At 33.9% G+C, this 12,421-nt stretch overlaps 1 protein-coding gene across 5 annotated transcripts in view; it reads left to right on the top strand.

The window, feature by feature from the left end:
- Positions 1–12,421, top strand: part of lingo1a (leucine rich repeat and Ig domain containing 1a) — a 489,573-nt gene that overhangs the window by 413,900 nt on the left and 63,252 nt on the right. For 3 of the 5 annotated variants that reach the window (XM_015343759.2, XM_069190614.1, XM_015343760.2), the window contains one exon: positions 6,877–7,007. The exons of 1 other annotated variant lie outside the window; for it this stretch is intronic. The gene's annotated coding sequence lies outside the window, so the exon portion shown is untranslated. The remainder of the gene's footprint in view (positions 1–6,876; positions 7,008–12,421) is intronic. One more of the 5 variants, XM_015343762.2, reaches the window with a different exon arrangement.

Consider the following 12,421-nt stretch of genomic DNA (forward strand, 5'->3'; position numbering starts at 1 on the left):
CTCCACAACATAGGTTGGTCATTTATCCGATAAAATGTGCTTCTATTACATTTGTAAAGTATACATCTCAGTTACAATTGACAAACTAATTTAACTGTGTTTCACGGGGTTGGCTCTGAATTACATATATGTATATTTAGAATTGGTTAATTTATTTAAGCCACTTATATAGAACAGCAACTGTACATTGCTGCTTTCTCTTGCCCCTTGGACTTGCTAATAGGAATATTTTGCCTATGAAAAGCAATACAAGTTTTTCTGTATCAGCATCAAGACTTACTGTATAGTGTTTTCAACACAAATTAGACTGATACATATTAATCATTTTGAAGAACAAAGCATTCTGACATCATGAATGCTTAACACTAGTTTTGTAACGAACAGTTCTTTCCGCACCCTATGCGGACGAAATAGTCCGGAGGAGTGGAGAAACACTAGGGAAACGTCATGCAGGAAAACGGGGCTGAAGACGAGGGGGCGTGTCCAAGGTGCGCTGGTGCACGGGGGAGGTGTGGCCGAGGCGAACAATCCGAGAGAGTAGTCCTTAGGGAATATCCAAAACACAAGGGTAAGTCCAAAACCAGGAGATCCATCAGAACAAGGAATTAAAAACACGAAGGCCGGGTCGGAACCGGCGGACAGGGGACAGGGAACAGGAACGGGAACGGGAACGGGAACCGAGATTAAAACCTTAACGGGACCAGGCGCTTCCAGGTCCCGGACTCGCACGATATGGAAATCAGATGCAGAGCCCGGATGAGTGTCAGCGCCTGGCTTTTAAGGTGGGCTGCGAATAGGGAGCAGGTGCATAGAATACAGTCTTGAGTGAAAGGGCTGGAGCACCCTTAAGGAGGGGGAACTAATATCGTGACAAGTTTGAAAAACTGGATTCAAAGCTCAATCTAAAAGTAACTATTGTTTGCTTTGAATAAGATGCCAGTGTTTTGTGTTGGATTTCTTCTTATGCATGTTTGAAATTGGGCCATTAAGAAAGCCTTTGGACTTGAGTTCGGAGCAGAAGTACTTATACAAGTTTGCAAAAGCAAATAGCAAGTTTATAAAAGCAGAAGTGAAAAATAGTTAGGGAAAAAAAATCTTTGTTCTTTTTTTTTTCCATTCGTGAGATGAAAACCTAGCTTTGGGTGAAGAGGGAGAACGAACCATATACACTTTGATTTCTGGGTTTTTTCACTCCCAGAAAAAGCAGCAGCAAATGCTGATTTTTCATGGACTGAGATATTGAAAATGAAGGCATTACAATGGAAATCACTTTCACTGGATGCCAAAAAATGGTAAAGGTTGCAGCTTTATTCACTTACGAAACCCTAGGAAGGAGAAAAGACGTCTGCTGCCTTCGCCATCATTGCTCCATCACAGATTATTCTAAGATAGAAATTCTAAGTTTGAGAATTTAAACTCGAACAAAGATGGTTACAAAGATATTATTGGTTATTATTTCAAGGTATTTCTCGACTGAACAGCAGTGTATTCTAACTGTTGTGATTCTTCTCACTTTCATTTTTTTGTATTTCAGAAAAGAAAGGAGAAATATCCCAAGATAAAAATAAAGAGAAGGTTTAGAACTATGAGGGAAGCAATCAAAAAGACATCTATTGTCAGTCAAATTCATCTTATATATATTATATATATACTGTATAACACTAACAGGAACATTCTTTCTCATGTATACAGGGTATATTATAGTTACTGTAAATTTTTTTTTTATATTTTTGCATTAAATATTGGAGGGAAGTAGATTTGACTGCTTTTAAGAATTATTAAATAATCAGAACGTCAAAAACTTACTAATTATACAATAACTTCTGTGAACCAAAATATATTAGTAGAACCTGGAGCATGTCATTGAAATACCTCCCAAAAATCTACAAATATAATGCTGCTAATTGCTATTTTACTATGTAGATTTTAGCTTGTCAGTAAATGGTGAAAATAAAGTCATTGTTTAATATATGCATGGTTGCTGATTACTTTCCTCCTGCTGGAGAATTAACTCTAATGGCCGAGGAACTAAAACATTGGTAAACAGCCAAGCAGTAAAAAAATACAAGGTATTATTTGTGGTGTATTCTCATTCCTATAGATTTAGATTTTGTAGTCAACAATTAACTTTTAGTGCTATTATGTTTTTCTTTGAGTATAATTAATGCAAGGTTATAAAAATTATCCAAATGACTTTCACATTGTATTTTTATTTGTAGAAAATAAGAACACAAGATAGGTTGCAAATGAGAGCAGGTCATTCAGTCCATCTGGTTTGGTTAGTTGCTAGTATATAATTGATCCAAGGATCTTGTCCAGCTGTCTCTTAAAAGAAGGCAAAAACTTACATAACATTGTTAGTTAGTGGAAGTTACTGTTAATAAAGGAAAGCAATGCTTGTACTGTATGTTTAAAAGGAGATTAAGGTGATAAAGTACTGTACGTGAAAGTATGTCAATTACTTTTAAAAATAGCTATGTTTAATGAGATCTAGTATTTGGATTTTTTTCCAAATATTCTTGTACAATTCGAAAGAGAAAAGGTACCTCATAAGTAGCATAAGGTACTATTGAGAGCTACCATAGCTCTCAAGTTGAAGACAAAAATGGGTTATTATTAAAACCTCTCTTTGTGTCAGGGAATGCTGAGCAAGCTGATTCTCAGCAAGATATTTTTTAATTATACAGAGATTTTTTTAAAATCTTAGGTGAAGATGAGTTTATGAATAACCTAGCCCATGAGCAATCTAGCTTTGTCTCACACTTTTGGCAGCTGAACTATATGTACAGTATATACCATATAATATATATAGAACACAAACAATCATTATTAAATTAAAGAGATTAAAATAGCAGTGGAATGGATATGCAACTACACCCACAAGTAATCTTAGCAAACACCAAAATAATGACTAACAATGATATCTCCTCTAGCAATATAAAATTATAACATTGAATTATTTCAGCAATTAATTAATAAGATCATATACTGAAAGTGGATCCTCAGAAAAAAAAAGTTCAGCAATCTGGGAAAATGGCTTGATGCTGATTTCAAATGTTGGGTAAAATAATTTCCAGACTTCGTCTTAGATATCACTGGGATCACAGTTTGGGAAACGTTGCCTAGGGTACAGGGGCAAATGTTTTTTTAGGGATGACATATGTACAGTATGATCCATCGATTACTACTTTATTACTGAATGCAAAGGAATGCAAAGGAAAAGTGCAGATGTGGTTTCTCTCCTACCTGTCCATCCATTTTCTAACTGCTTTATCCAATACAAGCTGGCGGAGGAGCACCCAGCAGCTCCTCCCATCCCAGCAGCTTTTTTCCTATCATCTTTTAAAATATCACGAGGGCTTTGAAGAATTGGAATCAAAGATAAATAACTATTAAGATGATATTTACTTTTGACAAACTGTTAGATATATGCAATTAGGCTACTGAAAATAACAGTGAGCTTGAGCTGAGATGTCAATCTTTGAGAATCTGTCACACTGTACGGAACAATCACGTTGCCAATTAAATCTTTAAAGATTTTGACTTGGCAGAAAAAAGCCAAGAAAAAAAGATATATAGGATGAGCCTTGGTTGATAAAACTAAGTAAAAAAATAAATTCGGGACAATTTATCAAGGGTGAATTTTCAATTTCACCAATTGTTCACTAGAAAGTTGTACTCCAAAATACTCTTTGCTTCATACTATTACATATAGTAAAAAAGTAGCTGTTCAAAGATTTCTGAATGCATTGCTGTCCTGATGGCTGTGCCAAAACAAAATAAGTGAAATCTTCAAGAGAAAATATGGCTTTTTTGAAGTGCCTTTAAAACCCAATTTAACTGACAGGTGAAGATGTAATTAAAAAACATCAGCTTCATCAGACATCACTGGGTGGTAATATCCTGTAGTGTACTGTAATATACTGTAATCATAAGCCTTGTTTTTCTGTTTTATTTCTTCCCTTTGTTATCCCTTAGTTTGTACTACAGTCCCAGAATTAACTTATTAATTAAAAAATAAAGCTTTTTAGCACTGAAGTTAATTTTAATCAGTGATTATCTAGTTATGATGTGGTTAAAAATCTATTTTTTTTGTACAGTACTTGTCTTTTGTGTTCTTTGAAATGATTACCTTCTGGAAATACATGTTGATATACAGTAATAATAGCTAGGAGACACTGTTTATGTAGTCTAGAATTCCCATTAGTTATGTCTTTTCTGCACCAGGGAAGCCACAATATGCAGCTTTAGTTAGAAATTAGAGGGTATGTAATCAAAGTTTTAAATGTTGTCAATTTGATGTAGATAGAAACTGCCAATCTCTTATTTACCAATTATTTAGTTATAGTTTTCATTACACTGCCCTGCCTACAGTTTTATTATAGTAAGAAGGAACATTTTTCAATTGAAAAGTTTTAGGCACGCAGACTCTGTTGTTAAGGTTTTTGTTGTGGACATTGTGGTGTCTCATTATAATAAGGCATAATTATATATGACAGGATTCAGCTAGAATGATCAAAGCAAGACCCATTGGTAAGAAATTAGGTGCAGTGGCTGTTGCTATAATGTTACTAGTTTAATGCTATTTCTTGTTATCTTTGGTAATTAGGGAGGCTAAGAGTAAGCAGCATAAATTCCCTGTATGTTTGACCATTTACAATATACAATGCCCTCCAGTCATATTCATACCACTAATGAAATATGAAAAGACTTTGTATACTGTAGCAGTTACAGTTTGGATAATGCCTCATTTACAAAGATATTATAAATGTCACATTTTTTCACACCTCTAAGTTTTTCTTTCAATAAAATTAAATCCAAATAAGTGTTCTCGACTGGCTATCTCAATCTGCATACTTCAATCCAATTGAACATTTGTAAATCTATCTCACCATGACAGTTAATTAATGGAAACTGATGGGTCTAAAGGACTTGGGGCAATTCTATAGGGAGGCATGTTCAGACATTTTCCCTCTGATGTGTCAGAACCTCATAGCACCCTTCAAGAGGCATCTAGTAAGTGTAATCCCTGCCAGAGGAGGATTTATCAAATATTAACTACAGAGGTGTAAATTGATGTGACTCTTGTGTTTTCTGGATTTAAATTATTTAGAACAAATTTGACTTTTCTCAATAGCAATGCTATTAGTTTTACTGTTTAATGTGTTTAGACTTTTATGAGCAAGAAACATTATCCAATCTATAAATTTCTCTGTCATTTGATCTTTCTTATTCCTATTTCATCATGGGTATGCATAAATTTAGAGGGCAATGTAAAAGGCCTCAGATACATTACTCATGTAAATTTAAATTTAATGTCAGTTTTTAAATTACCCTTTGTGGAAAAAACAGTTAAAATATAAAGATTGATCAAAGAATCTTGAGTGCTGCACCATCTTCTAATGTCTACAATCTTTTAGAACCCAGATTTTCTAACCTAGTCTATTTGTTATCCTCAAATATGTCTTGCAGTTTCATGGTAAAATAACAGCACTGAAAACAATATGTGAACATTCCTGAAAATTATTGGTATGACAATTACTATGTTCAGAGACATTTTGATGTTTACAATTAAGAGCAAAAGTAAAAAGTTAAAAGAACAATGATTTAGTGTGAATAGCAGAATGTATTGAATGGATTTGTATGACTTATTTTTATGTCAAATTGCCAAACACAATTACATGGTCCCTTCACTTAGTTGGAACAAAAATTATGAAATTATAAAAACGTCCACAGTACAAATAACTGGCCTAAATTGTATAATGAGTTGGGATGCAATTTCCCAACTCCGAACTGTAGTCACCTAGAATTGACTTACAGAGTTGTTAAACCCACATAAATACTTCATGGACTGCATGAACATAATGTAACCTTGAGATAACATACATGTTATGTTAGATATGTTAGGAAAGACGTTTGATGAATAGTATGAATGTTGGTATGTGAATGTTGTTGAATAATATATATTGTATGCTATCTCAACTATGGTACTAAAACAAATTTAAGTTTAATATACTGTATACTCTTTGTCCGCTTCACATTTTTGGTTTCAGTTCATATTTAGTCGAGGAATAATGTATATACAGTATTCATTGGATAATGTTGATTGTTTTTATGCTTTTCTTCTTCTTATGCTCTTCTTATGTTTATCCTTTTTTATCATATGATGCATTTACACTTAAAATCAATCCCTGATTCTAAAGGAGTTGTTTTATTTTTACAAACCGTTTCCTACAATTGTTTATTCTTCTGTGAACAAACCACATAGCATGACAGATTATATTTCTTTATAACCTTCTTTTGAATTACTAGTTTAATTACCAGTTACCAGTAGTTTATATTTTCATGCAAGGTAGTACAGCTGTAAGGGTCTGATGTCCTTTGATTCACATCTGTTTGCCCATTATAAGGAAGCTGCATGTACTGGTGTGAGGGTCATGGCAAGCTGGAACTATAATAGCAGCATAAGACACCAGGCAGTGCATTAATATTCTTTTGAAAACGTAAACATGCATTGACTCCACTCACATAATTGGTTGCCACTGTAACCTGGTATTCATTGCCAAAAGTGCTGACTATACAATATTTTTAATAGATTTTCATATACAACTGTAGAAGGTTTTTGGCTGATGCCACCTCTGTGAATTTAAGCAGCTTGCACCACTGTACTGTTGTAGAATAAATTATCTATACAGTACTATACATATAATGTATACATAGAACTGCCTGGAAGTCTATCAACATGGACTGAAGACCTTCAATGTTATTGAACTTGATCTTGTTGTGAAAACCCTTCTCCACTAAGTATTGACCAGAATTAATTGTGAAAATGGTAGCACGGCAAAGTCTCATAATGCATTTTAAATTATTCTGCAGGCAGACAGCACATGGGTCGCACAGAGCAGGGAGGGAATGTGGACTAAGGAAAGGGAGGCCCTCCAGTTACCCACCATCTGCAACACACGCGGTAAAAGGCTTCCAAATTGACAGGTTCGCTTTCATTGTATGTAAGTACAGTGCTCACATTGTTCCCTCAGTCAATTGCTTGGCTTCAGTCTCTGTTTAAGCTATAAAAGAAACACAAGATTAATCTACCCTATATATAAGCAACAGAAACTAAAATAGGTCAGTCTTCCAGATGTTTAAGTGGGTAATGGATCAAGAGTGTTCAGACTTAGGTATATCAGTTAAGAGGCTTACTTGATATGATACGTATTGGGATCACTTTGAATTTGAATCTTCTTCTCTAGTTATCATTGCAGTAATTTATGGATTAACTTGTCAAGACTTGCCTAAGACACTTTTAGGCTTCAGAACATCCAAACATTAATCACTGAACAATACCCTGTTTGCAAAATCCTAAGTGCTGTACAGTAAATTGTTCTCCTTTCTAAAAAACAGTTTTGCTATAGTACATTACATTATTTTTATTAACACATTTTACACGTATTGAGTGCTCAGAGTATATAATATATATCAGAATTTACCATTCGAGATATTGCCCTTTTGAATTATGATTCTAGTGTTTGCACTTAATTTCACTTAAATTTCATAGTTACATTTAAAACGGACTCTGATACGGTCACATAGAATTGCCTGTTACCCTGCATTCTCTCTCCCAAACCATATTTACAGTATGTTTCTTGTAACTGATATTAAATCAAACACAAATATTGAGGGACTGCTGTTGTGTTACAAATTTGCCAGTTGGATTGATTAGGTCTGGTTTGTTGATTTTACAAAACATATCTGAGAGCTACTGACAAAAGTTAGCAAAAAATATTTGTGAGTGAATGGCAGTAATCTGGTACAAAGCCAATGTTGTAGTCATAAGGAAGGTCATATTTAGTCAAGAGGAAACCATACAACAATAAGGTACATGTGTACCTTAGACAGGCTTTCATTCTTGAAAAGAATTCAGTGACAGTATTGGTAGAAAAGAGATGCAGGAAGAGATTAAAGTCAGTAATAACCAGAGAGGTTTATAAAACAAAAACACATTTATTATGGTGTTTTTAGTTTATGAATTTGAAGTTATTATAGCTATTGTAATATACAGTAAGGTAATAGAAAAGAAAATAGTAAACAAACCATTTATTTAAAGCATTCTTTTTTATTTTTGAATTTTGGATTTTGGACACATTCTTATGTAAAATGACTAAGCCTAGCAATCTAGTATTCGTATTCATTTTGGAAATTGTGCATGGTTTTTATACAATTGCATGGTGCTTCATGGTTTTTATTTGATCTATCCTAGTTTGATTTTGCAGTACTTAAGGCAGATGCACTGAAATGTATATCACTGTGTTATCATGATGTTAATTGACAATTTGAAGGGACTGGATCAATGAACATGGAATAAGCATGAAGGAATCAGAAATGGAGGTTATGTCCAAATGCCAATAAAAAAGTGTAAAAAATTAATACTTTGTATGCTAATCAAAATGTAATGTTCAATTATGAAAGCAAGGCTATTTTAGGTTTGATAGTATTTTTGTGTTGATCAGGAGTTCATGTGCAGTCAAGAGCTTTGTGGAGAGGTTGGGGATAGCGCTATGAAGATTTAATGTCTCTGTCCAACATCAGATAAAGAAAGCATAATTCGAAAACAGAAAATGAAGCAGTCATGACAATTTTATTAGCTTCAATGAAGTTTGATCCTGTCAGAAGATGCTGAGCATCAGAACTGAAAGGAGGTCACATTTAATAGCTGATTGGACTAGACTGGAATATGCAGACACAAATTAAGGTTTTTCCTTCATTTGGCAATCTATCTCAGCAAGAGAAGCTGAACTTTCACTGAGCTTGTGGCGTCCAACTATAAGCCACTTGTCACATGTAACAAGTACCTCTGTGTGCAAGAGCATGAAACAATTTTAACATCTTGCATTGACATTCATCAAAATTGTTAATAAATCACTGGCATTAGGTGCTTAAAGCAAAATAGACACAGAAGCCCATGCTTATTACGTACTTGCGGTCCTCTTTATAATGTTTCAGAGTACATACTCGTGATACAGGAAGACCATAAATCTGTCATAAGCAGTAGTACCACAAGTATATCATTCAGCACGTATGGACAAGTATACTTAGACTGATCAGTGTGGGGAAGATTGTTCCAGCTTCCAAGAGCAAGAAATCAAAGTGTTGTTGATTTTCAGAGAAGTAATAGACTGAGAGAGTGGTCTTATAACTGTTGGGATAAGAATATTCCCAATTATGTATAAATTGATATTGTGGATTTAAATACAGAATAGCAATTTCATTTCTGGAGCATTGCTTTGCATGAACTGAAATGAGGATGGCATATTTTAATTTAAAAAGACTAACTAAATAGCTGCACTGAAACCAAATTACTGTATTTGAAAATATGAGGTGTATAATAAAAACAAAGTACTATATGATTTTAAATGGTGCATAATTTACACTTTCAAATTAAATAAAGCTCAGTGGCAATTTCTAATTTCAAAGCACTTATAATTTCAGTTCTAAATATAGATGTAGAATTCCAGATTACAGATTATTTTTTTCTTATCAATACCTATGAATTTTATTTTAATAAATATGATGAATGTTCTTTAAATAGTATGTCATGCCCTTGTTGATTTCTTAAATAAAATGTTATTGGTACCTGCAATGGCACTCTACATAAATATTGTCCACTTAATTATTGTAGGATATTGCATGAAATGTAATTACCATTGTGGTAGACTAGTTTGTTGTGACACAATTGTACGCTTTAATTAAAAGAACATTAAATCATTTCTGACAAAACATTGAAATTTCAGACACATTTTCAAATGATGGTCATAGCAAATGAAATCATCTGAAATGCTTAATCTTAATAGTAACCTATGTCCTCTTGTCTTCCAGTTTGCACATACTGCAGATGGATTTTTCTAGTATTCATTTTACACCAAACTAAAAAAGTTATTTAAAGTTAAGGACAGTGTGGTTTAAGGGCTCTTTAATTGCGATAGTTCTGGCAGGACTAAGTGATGATAACATAGTCTAAGTCACAGTGTTCATCAGCAAAGAATGAGCCACAATATCAGAGTGTTAATGAAGGTCATCAGATAATCATTCTGCCTTTAAATAGATTCAGAAAATAGACTATGACAGGAGAAAATCTCACCTACATTTTCCTCATTAGGCTTTTCAAGGGGATGCCAAAGGCTAGCCAGCTACAGTAACTGCTTCCAGCTCAACCCATGAGGCCAGCTGTCAAAGTGTGCAACTACACGACTTGATTCATTATTTCATTACAGCTCTTTATTGGTCATGCTTTACTACATGGAGTACATTTAGTAGAACACTTAACAGTGTCGCAAGTCTTCCTTGCTAGCTCCTTACAGTGTTGACATCATGACTCCACTACTGCATGCTCCCCATCTCATAGGCAGCACTGAACTGAAGGGAGAGCAGCTTCGGTGCAATCCATTTGTCTTTAATCTAGACTTATTACATGCCTGCTTAGATAAATTGCAAACTAGCTAGCTACATTATTTATGTATTTATACCACACAGAGGTACTGAGGCTGATGCCATGATTCAATGAATAAAGATCACCATTGTTCTGTTTAAAAAAATTTGCAGCCACGAGGGCATCCTTTAAGGTATTCATAAATCCTCTTCAGTCTCATTGCCGACAACCACTATGAAAAATGCAAAGCTTGTTTTGTCATGCCTTCTATGGATTCAGAATGATTTTTTGATTAATAAAATGGGTTTAAAAATGGTCAAAATAATTAAATAGTAAGTTTATTGTATGAAACATTTTTTGTCTATTAGTTACTGTAATTAAAATATTAGATTTTCATACATTTGTACTTTTGTTACAAACTTTTTTTTTTCATCTCGGTACCATTCAACTTTTTTTTTCCTTACGAAACATTTCATATTCATTTTTCCCTTGAAAAAAATTCCATGATCAACAGAGCTCACATTTCCCAAAGAGAACTGAGGTTACTTGACCTTCCAAACATGTCTAGGAGGGAAAATCATGTATTTTTAAAATAAATATAGAGATGTATTTTTCTGTTTCATTTTGTGATTCCTCTTATTTTGGTTTAATTGTGAACTTTTAAAAAAAATGATTGGTGCGTTCAGAAGAGATTTGAATCGCATATTAGTTAAAATCCCTGTTGTTTGCAGTAGGTTACCTAGGTACATGAAGTTTGCCACAGCCATGTACATTCTCAGTTGATATACTGTATAAACTATATTAATTTCTGGTTAATTTCACACTTCAACACATGCTGTACAGCTCATAATATAGGTAACATTTGCATGTTATACCTACATTTGCCAAACCATAAAAGTAGTTTTGATCATGTTTTCCTCTTTAAGGTCTTATTGTATGGAGTTTGCTGTTAAAAAGTTGTAGTGCCATATTTTAAATTATATAGATTAAACAAAAAAAGGATCTGCATCCTTTCTGAGAAAAATGTGTGCATAAAAAGATTAAATGTAATCTCAGCTCCAAGCACAAGGAATGCAGCAAAAACGTAGAACTTTCTCTTATTGGTCTGTAGGTGTTTGCATACAGTACTTCCTCATATGAAGGAGAATGTGAAGGATTTCTGTAGGAGCACTAGATAAGCCCACGCAGAAACACATCACTCATTTTGAGGAAAGCCTTGGGGTGTCCTTAACAAAGCAGGCACTGTTGTAGTACAAACTATGGCAGCACGCTTTTCACCTTGAGAGTGTCATTTGGCAAGAAGACATGCAGAGGCAGCTGAGTTTAACACTGCTGTTGGTCTCTGAGATGGAAACTGTTTACAAAGATTCTGCTCAGACTAGAATTGTCCCTGTGTTCTCAGTGTAGTTTGAAGGTTGGCTGGACACTTCATGTGGTAACTGAGACAATGACTTTTTACAAAAGCATTCTTTTTTTTCCCTGGCAAAACTGTCAATTTATTTATCGACAGCGAATTGAAATAACTTAAACATACTGTAGATGGTCTACCCCTGAGGGAATAACCTCAGACTTAAGATATCTCAAGAAAAAAATGATAACTCAAACAGTGGAACACCCTATGTGCAAGCTTTCTTAGAAAATATTATATAGTGATATAATGTATAACTTAAGAACAAAAGTAGAATTACTAGTTTTAATTGTCTTTTGACTAACAAACCTCAATATCCCCTCTAACATATCTCTAAGACATGAGAGACAGCTCATATATGTGCATGAAATGAGAGCTAAAGCATTAGAAACATTAGAGTTGAAAAAGAAAATAGTTTAGTGAATGAGAAAAATAGGGAGAAATATATTACATTTTCATTCACGTCAAGTAGTTAATAAAAACTGTACTCGGCTAAACTGCAGTATCATATTACCATTTTTATTTAAACATACTGTATTGTTACAGTGAATTTCATTTTTTAAAAGGGACTGCATTTAAGGAATTCTTTA

Source organism: Lepisosteus oculatus, chromosome 5, assembly GCF_040954835.1.
Source record: "Lepisosteus oculatus isolate fLepOcu1 chromosome 5, fLepOcu1.hap2, whole genome shotgun sequence".
NCBI classification, from domain to species: Eukaryota; Metazoa; Chordata; class Actinopteri; order Semionotiformes; family Lepisosteidae; genus Lepisosteus; species Lepisosteus oculatus.